Consider the following 15,126-nt stretch of genomic DNA (forward strand, 5'->3'; position numbering starts at 1 on the left):
ATTTTTGTTCAGGAAACATGACTGATGATGACTGTCATGTCTCAGCTCTGCCCTTTTACGACTTGTTGTCTTACATTGTAATGACCGAGTGTTACAAAATCAGCTGACTCAAGGCCGATCGCACCGAAACGCTGAGCACAGCTATTTTTCTTTTTTTTATTATTGTCTATAGTTGTCTTAAAAACAGAAATCTGTCCAGTTCTCCGGGTGATTTCTGTGTCGCCTGTGTTTTTGTGGGACGAACTGGAGAGGTGCGCACAGTGCCACTGCCTGCAAGGCGTCTGCCAGGTGGTGTGTGCTGCATGTAAACCACCAGATGTTTCTGAAACGAGCCACTGGAGGAGGAGGAGGAGGAGGAGGGAGGGCAGGAGGGAGCGAGGGAGGGAGGGAGGGAGGCAGGCGGTCGGGCGGCAACAGCAGGCAGAGTGGGCTGATTACCACGGGGGCTTGGATGCCATCAGGAGCCCTGGGCACAGACAGCAGATCTGGCACACACCTGGACTCCGAGACTGTCCCTTGGAAAAAATAAAGCAGATCCTATATGTGCACGATGAGACGAGCTGACAGCGCCGCAGAATGCACAGACAGGTGCTATTCCCTCAAAGCAGCCTTTTGGATCTAACAATATTACTGGCAGGTGTTGACGCTATCAGAGTAGTCACAATTCAGGCTCTGTGCCACGTAATGAGAAAAAGTTTTTTTTTTCCCTCTTTCTTTTTTTTTAAAAAAAAATGTTTGTCAGGGTGGATTGATGAATGCGCACGTGCGCATCTCCGATTTTTCTATCATCTACCTTTGTCTTATTCGAAGGCGCCCGGGGACACCGTGTTCCCTCTGTTTGATGTTCCCAGGCTTTGCTTGTCATGACTGACTGACTGAGTGACTTGTGGCCGGGGAAGTTATCTGGTTGCCATGGCGACGGCCATTTGCCCAGCCTCTAACCCATGCTCGTTCGCTCAAACAGAGGACAGCCCGAGTGCAGCACACCCATTTACTCTCTTAAATCTCATCATCTCGCTTCAGTTCCTCCCACCCGGGAACAGATTAATTAACACACACACACTGTGTCCTGACCCCGTCTTCTCACACAAACTCATTACCGCCTCAGACTTGCTCCCGGCCCTCCGACGTTTAGGATACATTGGTCTAGCGTTGTGGGAGAACCCGGTGATGACTCACATCTGACAAGCAGAATAAAGCCCTTAACAAAGGACGATAATTGAAAGATGGGATTGAGACCGGTAGCCATTGATAATGCAAATGAAAAAGGCCGAGACGCCTTTATTGAATATCCCGCCAGCTCGCCATGTTTACCAGGCGCTCGCAGGCGGAGAATCGTCTCTCAGATGTGATCACTATTTTTGCGCGCTCGCGTGTTGATGAATGCCCCGGTCTCGATGATGGACTCCGGGTGAGGATGGTTGGGGGCGTTAATGAGATAGTTGACACTTTGGGGGTTAATGAGGGGCTGGAGGGAGAGGGCTAAATGATTGGACTTCTGCTCGGATGAGCATTATGGCGGCAGTTGGGGAGGATCCACCGCAGCCAATTATTTAGCATGAAAGACACAAAACTCCTCTCGATTGTATTTTCCTCTGATAATAAAGAGGAGATTAGATGTGTTATCCATTGTTCCTTTGTCTCAAATATCCTTGAGGGCTGGCTAGTTATAGACGCTGATGCGCCTCAGTGCTCCTAAAACAAAGTCAGCAGTGAAGGGGGAAGAAAGGAGGCGGACAGGACAGCGATAGGATAGGAGGAGAATGAGTCGTCCCCGCCGCCTCCCCCCTCCACTCCTCCACTCCACACATCTCCCATCAGCTCTTGTCATCCCTCTAATGAATATCAGTTAAATTGCTCTGTGGATCTGAGGAGTTTGGATGTCAATGTGATTTGTGTGAGTGTGGCGGATGGAGGGGGCCCAGACTAATGAAAGGCGAGCCCGGCCTGACAGAGTGATGAGCATCAAGCCCATCAGACCAATCACACGAGAGTGGCTGACAGCGCCGGCAGACAGACAGCCGAGGGAGGAGAGGCTATGCATTTAGCAAAACAAAATGGCTGCCAAAACAGCGGCGGACGTCTTCAAAACACGTTGATATATGTCGCTCCCGTCTTTGTGTGCCGGCGCAGAGCAAACGGATGCGGCCGGCCGCGTCACACATAAAAGCCGAGCCGGTCAAATCCACAAAGGGTGCTTAGAGCGAGATTTATTGAGGCCGTCCCGCTGTGTTTTAAAGCTTTGCATTAATCAGGGGGGCGGGGGGAAGGAAGAGAAGTCTTAAAAATATCAACAGGTGAGCCGGATTAGATGGGTTAACCGCTATTAAAAAGGAAACAACAAATCAAACGACGCTCGGATCGCCTCCTGCCGAGGCAATCGAGATAAATACGGCCGTGGCGTTGCCTGCAAAAGGGTCTCGCCGCCTTTCGTGCAAGCCAAGATGGAAGACGGCGTCAGGGGCTGTCCGTTCGTGCCTGTGTAGGGAAGGTGAAATGATGTGTTCTGACAGCAACGACGGAGTCATTGTTAGGGGCCACATTAGCTTCACCTAGGACCTCTGACTCCTGTCTAATTAACGGGCCGAACGCAACGGCCACGACAATGTAAGCCATTAACGTGTCCCGTTTCTACACCAAAAAGGTTGCTTTCAATTTCTCACATCCTGCAAGCCAAATCAGAGCAAAATGGCCAAATTGTTTTGCACCGCGTGCCCTCAAATTGTCTGGACATCCTTCCCACTCGGCAGATTGAAAAAAAGAAATAATAACAATAATAATGCAAGAGAACAAAATTAGGGTCTTCTAAAAGCCTTGGTTAAATAGATTTTAAAAAAAATGCTAATGGTCAAAAAAAATGTACTGTAACACAATGTTAATAACTGCCTCCTTGTGGACCCACTTTTTATACTAATATAAATAATTATCACTGACAGATGAAAACACAATTTATTTTTAGTTGTATCATTTTATTTGGTCTCAGTGAAAAAAAATCCATATGTGTTTTCCATTCCATTTCATGCCAATCACTCTCTTTCATTTTCTGAAGGGAGCGATTAGCGTGTTGCTATGCTGTACACAGAGGCACAGATCATCTTGTCGACCAGTTTTAATCTCTTTGTTATTGTGGTCATATATTAGTTCATAACCTCTAGTAGCGCACATCCCACAAATAGACAGTTTAGTGAAAACAGTTGTCCGCTATCGGTCCATCTAGCCTTCCTGGTGTTTGCAGAGTAGGTGTCTTTGACGCAAAGTGATGAGCGATACTTCTTAGTGCACACAAAATGATTATTTTTCCTCTATCTCTTGTACGCAGTACTCATTCTTTTGCTTATATATTTGTTTTTAATATTACTGCATTGTTCATCTGTCTGTCTAAACTGCTGCGTCAACCCAATTCTGCTGAGCCGATTAACTGAGGTGACATTGATTTAGATGCCACAATAAATAGCTAAAAAATAATAATGAACACACACTTAGGATAATATGCTGCACAATTACTGTAGATCTTCTGTCCAAAAAGTTTAGAGACGCTTTGGGTTTTTTTTTTTATGGGGCCTAATGTCCAAAGTCATCATAACTGCAGTATTACCATTGAGGCAATTTGTCTTATCGCCGTTTGAAAAGAACTACATCTGAATGCCTGGTCGGATAGGACAGGAGTTTAAGAAGGTCTGATTTCAAAAAATTCATCTTCACTAGCAGTTGCGGGTTTTCCACACTGCTGTGTTGCAGCGTGCCGCCGCCTAAAGTAGCTGTCAGGGGCGTTTTGGTGTGATATCTGACAGATTTGCTAAAGACACTCGTCTCAGGGCTCCGCTCTATATATCGTTAGTTTAATGCACAATGACATGACCAATTATAGCGAGCGACATGCTCAAATAGCATGTCAAAACCTGTGTATCAATCCATTAGATGCTGTCTCCCATCACATTAAGTGGTACCTTTAGCTATCTGTGCAGTACGTAAAAAGGAAAATGCTGACGGAATGGAAAATCTCCCCGTGCTGTTCACAGACCCGATGTCTTTTGGAGAGGCAGGCTGTGTGTGTGTGTGTGTGTGTGTGTGTGTGTGTGTGTGTGTGTGTGTGTGTGTGTGTGTGTGTGTGTGAGTGTGTGTGTGTGTGTGTGTGTGTGTGTGTGCACGCGTGAGTCGTTCCCCCTCTCATTCGCCTTCTGCCCCTTTATGCTGCTCTCTTTGCTGCACTGCCTCACTCACTTGCTTATCGCAGCCGTGGATTTAAAAAAAAAAAAAAAAAAAAACACATAAACAATACATCTAGATAATGGCCTGCATTGTTTACTTAGCTCTGAAAATGTATTTGTGCAAAACTCTAAAATGCATTTAGGAGGAATCACTCACCCTGTGTAAAGCCTCGACGACATTGGGTTGCACTCAGAAGCGGGCAAAGTGTCATAACAACATCATCTATCACCGTATCAATTGGAATAAGAGGACGCGGAGGATCGCCGCGGAATGGACCAGTGGTGGCCGACCAGTTGGTCTCCCAGCATTTTCTGCATCGACCTGCTTTGTCGGCCATGACGGCGGGAGGGAGGAGGTGCGTGATTTAGTGCGTTTTGGTTCCTAACAACCTCTCCGTCCTTGCGACGAGGGCACACAGCCTCGGGGTTGCTGGCATGGAGGATTGCCTCAGACCGCCTGGCACCTCGCCTGGCACCACGCGTGGCAACACGTCCACACTCCGCCGCCGCTCTGATGGATCGGCTCGTCTTTGGTGCCACCTTCATGAAATCACTTTTTGATTTGTTGTCATGTTTTTCTCCACTTTCCTCTCGCAGCTACTTGGGATTTTTTCGCGGGTAAGAACACCCTCTGGTCAGGTATTACAAGAGTGATTAAATTAACCTTCAATAAATCAGCATAATAGAGCATTACCTGCGTGCGCGTGTGTGTGTGTGTGTGTGTGCCAAGCTGGCCCGACAGCACGGAGGTGTGCGTTTAAGGAGGTCAGCGTCAGATGTCCGTCCGCGGCTACCATCCGAAACACGGTTGCCCCGTGGCTGGAGCTGCTCTTTGCGATGTGCCATTTCGCAGGAAACACATCAATAAGGCGCGATTACAAGGCTGACAAAGCTAATCTCGACTGTCATTTCATAGAGCCGCTCCGATCGAGTTACATTAGCAGGAGTGGAATCAAAATCCATTCGATTCCCCTTCTGTTTGGGCGAGGGCCCATTATCATCCACAGTGACAAAAATAAAAATATAATCGGTTCCAATGAAATTTCTGAGGTTTATGGGTTCAATCCCAGATATGTGTAATGTTTCTGTAAGGTGACATTTGATGGACAAAAGGAGTGGACCGACTCATTAAGGCTGAATGGTGAGTGGTGGGTGGTGTCATGAATTATGCCTTAAGAATTGCCTGCTGTCTAAATTGTAATACTGCACTGTCTTGAAGTAACACTGCAAGTTGTTTTCCTTTATTCTGTTTTTTTTTTATTCTATATTGCATAGACATTTTGCTCTGTGTGGTTACTTTTAAACGTCCTTTATAACAATGTTTTCCTAGCACCTTGACAGTTCACTTTGATAACTCCAAATAAAATTTTGCATCATTATGTAATGAAATACAAAAAAGAGAAGAAAAGTCATAAATCCTGGCTCTACATTGATCTTGAATGTCCTGAAACTGGGCAGGAACAACAGCTTGTCACAAATTGTCTTTGCTCAGCCAGTGTTTCAAGTTTGAGTTTCTTTTCTGATGCCGGTATTTTTGATGTGTTTGTGACAAATGAGCTGCTGAAGAACTTCTGCCGTTTCGTACTTTCAAGCTTGTCGTCAGACCATATTCTCAAATTACCGCCAACAAAATCCCAATTACTATTTTAAATTTAGTGACGGACGAAATTAATAGCTTACCTAGTCAGGTCAAAATATCATATTAGGAATGTCCCTTTAAATTGGCTGCACAGAAACATTGTAATAAATACTTTATTACAAGACTATTTCCGTGTGCATCCATGTAAAGATGTGCTGTATTCCGTGCAAAAGCATTCACGCACTCGCTAACACATCCGCATTTCATCGGTCCCAAACAAAGTAGGAAACTAATCTAAGCAAATGGACGTGAATCACCGATGGAAGCACTCTCCGCTCATTTGCAGCATTAAAAAAAAAAATAATGTTTGCCATAATTTGCAACTCCTGGAGCTCGCTCCGTGACAGAGAGGCGAGCCGAAACCTCGGAGAGCTCATTCTTTCCATCTGCGCCGTCTTCAGTGTCCTTCACGAGCAAATCTTGACAGCTCTGTCCAGAAGAGGAAGGCAAACCCGGGACATCTGCTTCTCCGCTCTCGCAGAGACGTGGCAGGGATTTTGACAGAGGGTGTCAGGGTAATCTGACAAGACAAGCCTTGTGTTTTATTGGAGTATTCAAAAAATGTGCCGCCGTCGCTCCGGCTCGTGTCTTCCGTACATCATTCTGTCTTCTCCTTGACTGTTATGCGCGGCGTAGGTGGCATTGAAATGGAATGTCCCATGTGGGGGTGGGGTGGGTGGGTGGCGAGGGGTGGGGGGTAGAGGGGGGAGGGAAAAAAACAGGCAAAAGGGAGCAGATAAGGAAGGAGGGGTGGGGCGGGAGCGGCGGAGGAAGAGGAGTCAGACCCGTGACCTCTTCGGCTGCGCGACGTGTCTGGAGCTGGCAGGGGATGCAATTGAGAGTGACACTCCTGGTTGGAGCTGCCAAACTGCCACTTCCTGTCCTCTTTATTCACACATAGCAGGAGTTTAAGCTGGACGTTTGAAGAGTGCAGAACAGACATGTGTCTCCTTGTACGGCCATCGCGTCTGACTGTCATTATTGTGGTTCACGGCCACTCCATCAACACCGAGCGACCAGCCACCGTCTGCCAGGCGGAGGAGAAAAAGCCCCGTGATTTTTGGTCAAGAGAAGAGCTGCCTTTCTTTTTTTTTGGAGCTAATGGAATATAAAACTGCCTTTGTCATCATTACTCCCAGTGTTTTGGTCTTTATACCTCCTCCGGTGCATCATTGGATTGGAGGGTCCTCGGCGGGCTCGGCGCGACGAGATTGCCGCGGAATTGGCGAGATTGGAGTCATAATTTCACTGTTTTGTGTTGAATAGCCCTTTAACTTTGTTAGGATCAAGTTTGTCACTCTCCTTCGTCCGCACTCCCCTTTAATGGCTTTGTTTTCCTCCTCCCCAGCATCCCTAATAACACTTGCGCCAGTGATGGGTCACCAATACAAATAAGATTCAAAGTCGTGTGTCCGGCTTCAGGTTTTCATTGAATTCTGTCCCCTCAGGTCAAGTTTGTTTTATTTCCCTGATATTCTTGTTTTTTCCTGCCTTTGTCTTCCCACTATATCCATCTCTGTTTCTGCTCTGTTCTTCTTTTTATGGCTCTCTCCCTCCCTCTGCACAGACACACTCTCTCCTCACACGCATACGCGCACACATTATCCTTGGGCTATTACCAGGATAAGTCAATTTGATCCATCCAAGGCAGTGGATGTCATTTTATTCATATATTTTCAAGCCTAGTGACTTTATTAAAGGCTACTGCTTCAATATATCCTGAATGGATGAATGCACCCACTGATGAAACACGGGGGGGGAAAAAATGGGAGCCACACAGCCTGAAATGACCAGAGCCAATCAGGCTGTCATTTCCAAAACATGTTCTGGGAGTCTTGTGTTTTTAATGCAATCGGGTTGGGGGGGGGCAAAAGAAAGAAGTGAGCGTTGTGATTCTGGGGGGCTTGTGGCTTGTTTTCTATTCATCTGAAAGCAAGCAAGCGACAGAGAGCTCGCCTGCCCGCCTCGCAATGACAAGAGAATGGCTGTTGAGATTTCCAGCTTGGGGGGGAAAAATGAGATGTTCTAGTCGGTAGAGGCACAGCGCAGAGAAAGTTGGAGTGGAGACAAAAATGTGTCTATTCATGCCAACTGGTGTCCTGACCCTCCTCCGGGCTGCCTTTGCCTTCTGTCAGGAGAGGGAATTAAAGGGCCATTCACAAGACGTGGAGACTTCCACTCCGTTTTGCCTTTCTTCTACATTCTGTCTCGCCCTGCCTCCTCCTCCTCCTCCTCCTTTAGGTCAGCAGCTTTAATAGCCGCTGAAGGAATAGGGCTCCCACTGAGGTTCGCCTGAATAAAAACAAAAAAGCACGTTCTGTCTCTTTAAGGTGAATATGGAGATGCCAGAGTGCGCAGAGCCAGTTAGTCTTCCAGAGCAGAGGGGAAGGTCATATAGAGTTCAGAGTGAGAGCGATGACTGATGGCTGTAGAGGGACTCTGATGTCTGCTGTTGCTGCTGCTGCTGTAGCTCCAAGCCAAAGCCATGAAGAGGCCATGTGAAGCCAAAGCGGGGACTCAGGGAGGCCAGGTCTAGGCCGAAGTCCCCGGGTTTGCTTAAAGTGTCCACTGATCATCAAGCGTCAGACATCAAGCGAGACATTTCAGCTCTCTTAGTCACAAAGTTTTAAATTGTGAACTTTTGGGACACGTTACATCACCAAACGCCACTGCGAATGGAAAGTCCAAATCACTGAATTCAAATAACTCTCTTGTGGATCCTCTGCATGATTCGCTAAATAGAACCGCATCTCATGAATCAGAAATGACCTAATAGTTTATCTTTGCGCAACCACGATGTGATAAAAGTGTTGGAAAAGTAAGGTTTACATAACTTTATTGGTAGTTTTCATTTCACCCTGAGCCGAGGTGCATGAACTGGAGCTGAGCAGGGCTGGACTCAATGAACAGAAGGATGAATGATAAAAGAATAGCATGAAACCCATGAAAAAAATAAGATCTAAAATCTGCTAAATGGAATGGATTATATTCATACAAATTAAACCAGTAAAATGAGCTACGATGACCTGGACGACTGAGAACCTTCGCAGATGAACTTACAAACGGCTGAATGTAAGGATTGACATTCAACCTGATAATCAGATTCTTCCCTACGTTCTCTACATAGAATGCAAACAATAAACGTAAACGCACTAACAATCACTGAAAATAGAAATGGAATCAACGCGACTGTGCTGAAACAGCGAAGGCAACACGCCTCCAAACAAGCTTCCAAGGCATCCTGCAGTCTTCCCATCGCTTCCTGTTCAAATTAACCACACCAGGCAATAACACCAGTGGCTCCCACAGCTGTACAGAAGAGTGATGTGTGCGAGCGCATGTGTGTGACAGTACCAGAATCTAAATGCAGTCCCCACTGCCTCCCAAAAGCCTCCCCGGCGCCCCCCCCCCTCCTCCTCCTCCTCCACCGCCCCCCTTTCGCCCTCCTCGGTTATCAGAGCCGTATCGTTTTGCAAACCTCTGCAGTGATGTTGTCAGGCTTCTTTCTGTGAAGTGGCTCCGGCCATAAAACAACAGTGACGTGAGTGATTGATCCAGCAATGAAGATGGCAATACTCCTCTGCATCAATATGAAGGCAGCCTGCGGGACTGGAGCCCTTTCAGACAGCTCTCTGTTTCTCCTCAGAGGAAAAATCCATACACAATTGATGGCAGTTCAAAGGGAGGCTTTATTGTGGGATATCAAATAAAACATCAGAGAACACAGAGAACGGGAGGGAGAGATAGAATGAAAGAGTGCATGTGAGTGAATGAGACAGTACGGGCGTGACGGGGGAGGTGGGAGGGTGTGTGGTTGGGGGGGGGGGGCAGAGAGAGAGTGATCTGCATTTTGCTTTATCTCCGTCTTGCACCTGAATGGTAATGAACTGGCTCGGAGGAAATGGAGAGACTTTTCCGCAGGACCTGCGAGCAGCGTGCGGGTGTCAGCAGTATCTATGGCACAATTACACTGTATGATCCGACACGGGGGAAGGGAGGTATACGGCCAGCCGGGCGATTGTGAGAATGAAGACAGTCTAAATGGGTGGGTAAAGGTGTTAAGTATTTATGGGGTTATTTCAGGGTATCAGAGAGGCGTGTAAGTAAGAGGGAGAGTTCTCCGTCGCTTCCTGTCTGCTCGCTGCAGCCTGGCCTCTGGCAAACACGGCTATGATTCCATCAGTGCTGCTTCTAATCCACTTACTTAATGAAATACATAATTAACACGGCTTAATTGTGGGTGGGGGACAGTTTCGACAGAAATCATTTCCTGCAGCCACTGTTTGCCATGAATGAATTTGTTACTTCACACCAGGCCAGGACCTCGCGTGTCGGGGCAGAGCTTCGTGTGATTTGTCAAATAGGAAGTTTGGTTTTGCAAGTGCTTGTTGCTTGCTTGACAGCAGTGATTAAAATCCATTCATATTTGGGCTGTATAGCATGTATCACGTTTTTTTAGTATTAGCAAACCCGAGAAAACGACTCATGTTACCAATGTAAGTCTGATACCCAGTCATGGAATACATTGGCCTCTTCAGGCAGGTAAGGAGCAAGGTTAAAGCACCACCATAATCCCAAAAATTATAATTAACACCAAATTCAATGTGCAAATCAGAAAAGGGTAGAATAAAAACACAAAAATAAATTCTTCACTTTTTTCACTATTTTAAAGTTAAAGTTAGAGTCTAGTCAAAGTCAAAAGTTTGGTATGCCAAGTTCCAAAAGTCAAATTCGCAAGATCTGTAGTATCTTTTGAGTACACTCTTCCTAATCTGAGCATTGGTGAATTGAGTTCAGTTGGTACCGATCCAAATGACCGGTACAATCCTACCATAAAAGCTGACAGTTCTTCCATTATCTCAGCAGAAATGTAGACACTGGTCCTGGGATCCGGGCGGGTGGTTCGCCATCTACTGGATGTCCTGGAGCTTTCTTGACCGTACTTGTAGATCTCTTCCCTCAATAAAACACCTGACCTGCATTTAAAATAGAAGGCATATAGTTTCTCATTTGCTCTGTGAATGGTCTCTCTTTTGTTAGTCTCTAATGTTGTACAACGGTTCTATCAGATTACCATCTAAGTGCTGCTGAATGCAACTACTTGTGAAGAAATAACTCAAGTTTACCTAATTAAATATTAATCATTCTTGATGAAATTTCAGCATCTTTTTTGTCTAACAAAATAAAAATAAATGCCTATCATACTTGATGCAGGGTTAAGTTGAGTTGAGTCCAGTTGCCCTTGTACATTAACATGACCTGGGAGCCAGAGAACCTTTACAGTACATCATACTTTGGCACAATATAACATAAATAATAAATATTCACCTAAAAAAAAAAATTTAAAAAAAATCTCACAAAATGTTTTTTTTTTTCTTCTTCTTCGCATTGACACATTTTACACAGCACAAAAAAATTTGAAAAAGATGTGCATTTTATTGTTCTACCTCACGTTCTATGGCGTCAACTGACACACAATAAACAGGGAAAACAGAGGTAAAATATAACATCAGCAGAGCAAAATGATATCTCACCGATTCTCTATGTTCCAAGGCCGTTCCAAAGAACATCTGCGTAACCATTAGCCGTTAGCCACGTTTAGCAAAGAGCTTACATAACAGCGAAAAGTGCTCTTGTCTTACTGACTATTCTTTTTTTTTTTTTTTTTTTTTTTTCCAGCACCAAATCGGCGCCTGGACTTCTCGTGGGTTCGGGTTGAACACAATGGCTCTGACAGTCTCGTATCGTTCGCAAACTTCCTAACAGTTACCCGAACATCAGTTTGACCGGCTGTTGACAGCCTACATTACAGTGACTTCCGATTGGCGAGCTGCCTTCAAGTGCGCCTCAGATTTTACAAATACATGTGAATTCGCTAGCTGCCTTCGAGTGCACCTCATTTATCTTCATGTAACAATATTTTGCTAAATCATATTAAACTATTATACTATATTCTAGATCTGTGCACTTCACATTGGGTGTTCTGCGTTTATTGCGCAAGTTTGATAACGCAAGAGTGTGATTTGGCACACAGCTAATTATGCTGAATTTAAAAAAAAAAAAAAAAAGGTATTCTTTGCATTTTCAACCAAGAAGTGATAGTAATAATAGAAGCTTCAGATACTATTGTGATTTACCAAATAAGACATGAGACATGTATAAACTTTATTTAAAATGTATGCATTCATGTATTCTTGGTAGTTCCTTCCACACACAGGAAACGGCATTTAGTTGGTAGATGATGCCTTTTTTTTTTTTCTCCCCGCTGACAGTCTCCTCTCACTCTCCGTCTTGCTCTTTGGTCATGATTGATCGATGTGTCAGGTATGATGGGGCTTCATGGTGTTAGAGCGGGTTTGCAGCTCAGTCATGTGACTGCAGCAGATGGCACAGCTGAGTATCAGAGTAGGTTCACCTGCTGTTTGCTCTCCTGTTTCCTGCTTTACCGCTATCAAATACCACCGAGGGAGTGCCAAGCAGGGGCAGATGGGGGTGTGCGGGGAGAAGAGTCACAAGGTAGGGGGGGGGGGGGGGCACGTTTAACGGGGGGGGGGGGGGGGGGGGGGGGGGACTCGCAGGGCGGGAAGGAGGAGTGTCCGTGCATGCGAATGAATCGGAGATGGGATGGACAAGGTGAAGAAGAGATGAAAGTGAGACGGGGTGATGAAGAACTGAAATGAAGGGAGTTTTTTTTTTTTTTTGCGATTCTGCAAACAAAGGCGGGCTCAGGACCGAGGATGAAGAAAGAATGTGCCGCATCCTCTCTAACGGCCCCTTCCTCTTAATTATCCTCTCCCTCTCCTCCTCTCCCAGTCATAAGGCTCAGATCATAAGCTCATAATGACGGGATGTGGTCGAGGATCCATTTAACACCCGTTCCAGACCAGTGGATGAGTACAGATAGAGGGGCTTAGGAGACACACAAAGTAACTATGACTGATTGCTTTGCCCGGTGACTCTGAGGGACATCCTCTTGTAATTCTCTTAGTGTAGCATAATATCATTTATCCGGGAAATAGACATATGACCCTCTGGTACCCCGTGTCATTCAGAGTTCAAGACTCAGGGAGAGCACTCAAAGGACGGGAGACGCGATCGCAATTACGCACAATGCGGTTACAGCGGCCGTATAGTAACCTGGTACACACAAAAAAACGTTTTCCGAATCCTCTGGATTCATTTCACGTGTCCATCTGGCAAAAAGCCAGGGGGGGGGAAAAAGCGTTTTTAAAAGGGCAGGCTGAGCTTGAAAGGTGCTTGGGCTAACTTCTATCTATCTGACATTGAAGCTGACCGGTCTGATTTGTTACCGCTAGCTTTGCCGGGTAGCCGCAGCTTGAGGTTTTCCTATTGTTGCAAGGGGCAGCGGCATTAGCCACGCATCACCGCCTGGTGGTAAGCCGCTAAGCACTGCGACTGCAAGAAAAAAAAAAGAAAAAAACACATTGGCCACCAAGACTTTAGTGCCATTCGTTGTTCTTCCGGCACCCACGTCTGATAAAAGTGCCACCAGAAGCATCCATGCTAATCTCTTTAGCAGCAGCCATTGTTTAGAACTTCAGTAACCCCCTTCTCCCTCGTCTGCTTCCTGCTGCCAAAGCTGCTGCTATATGGGACTTCCGTGCCCCCTGCCTTTTTATCTGCAAATGGTGGTGATTGAAAAAAAAAAAAAAAAAAAAAAAAATCAATGGAAACCTGAGACTGACAGAAAGTGCCCGCTTTCGGAGTTTGGCAAGATGGAGGATGACGACGGATTTCCGAGTCGACAAACCCACGCGATCCAGCTGCTCGCAAGGTTATTGCAACAGATACTCTGCGTGCGTTCCGCCCGAACGCCTCGACTCCGAGCTGGTGTGGGCCAGACGCAGATAATTCACACATATTCGCTCGCGAGGCGTTCATTACACATGCATAACCCGCGCTACGGCACCGAGGGCGCGGCTGACTAATAGAAGCACTCCACGCCGCCGCCGCGCAAAACATAAGCGCCTTATCAGTGATGAATTCCACAACAGCAAGCAAAAACCTTGACAGCGGTCCAAGCAGCAGGCCTCCTCCGGCTGCTATCTGCCCTCTACAGCCGCGCTGCCGGGCTGTTTGGGAGTGAGTGGCAGGTGCGCGTAAATGCTGGTGCAGATATGTCACAGGCACCAATCTGCAGTCCCCAGGGATCCCGCCCGGGAGTGCGGCCCGAGTGTCGCGCGGCGGTGGAAACAATTTCTGCTGCCAATACTCGCGCTCACATGAGGAATGTTTTAATATTTGCAGCTGCTTTATGGCGGCAGGCGGTGACAGTGATGGAGAAAATGTCAGCTCTCCCAGCCCTTAAATGCCACTCTTTGTCTCAGTCTGTTTCTTTTCATTGATCTCCGCCTCTGCCTGGGAATCAATAAGGTCCACCAAACGGCCTCTCAAGTGAGAACGCATTGCTGTTGCCTCCCTCCTCACACACACACACACACACACACACACGCAACTCCCCCGTCTCCGAGCCTTTCAGCCCAGGTAGGAGTTCACACTTTACTTTCTTTGCCTAATTAGTTATCCAATACTGTCCAGGCAGTAGAAGGCAACATGTACAAAAGGAGAAATAGCAGAGTAAATCCACAGCTCATTCAGTTGTCAGTCATTGGGAACAGAACTGCACCCACCCCCTGCACATTTGTAAACTCAGTTTTACTTTGCCACCGAGTTGTCGCATTGTTTTGTTGAACCACCACCAACGTTCTGCTTTGTTCTTGTTGTTTTTTTTTTGTTGTTGTTTTTTTCCACTAATAGTAGCGCAGGAATAGACAATACGTCCCTTTTTCCTTCCAGCTACTCCAGAACTCGGTGGAGCCTTGTCAATAGCAACTGACCCAAAACTTGCACCCTGCTGGTGTGAAGGGCTCTTCAGCCTCTGTTGCAGCTCTTCAACTCTTTCCTCTGGTGCTGCCATTGGAAGAAAAGAGCAACAAAGGCCGAGTTTGCTAAAAAAAAAGAGGTCCTACAGTAAAAACATTTGTAAATTTGATATTTTTTTTACACAAACAAATGCGGAAGATAAGCTGACATCCGGGTTGCACGGAGGACTTCCGTCCATCAGAATAAGAGGCACTGTCCATTTAGCAAATTTGCTGCAATGCATACGTAAAAGTCGTGCTTTCGTACCTGAATGCACCGGGAGGAGTGGATGCAAATAGGTTCATGAGCGCACGGGCACATGCACCAAAATTCAAAGCCTGAAATGAATTGCAGTGACTGTTCGACTAGTACGGACCTGTGCTTAGATGGTTTTTG

Source organism: Nelusetta ayraudi, unplaced genomic scaffold, assembly GCF_046127955.1.
Source record: "Nelusetta ayraudi isolate G7.1 ecotype Tasmania unplaced genomic scaffold, CSIRO-AGI_Nayr_v1 ptg000009l, whole genome shotgun sequence".
NCBI classification, from domain to species: Eukaryota; Metazoa; Chordata; class Actinopteri; order Tetraodontiformes; family Monacanthidae; genus Nelusetta; species Nelusetta ayraudi.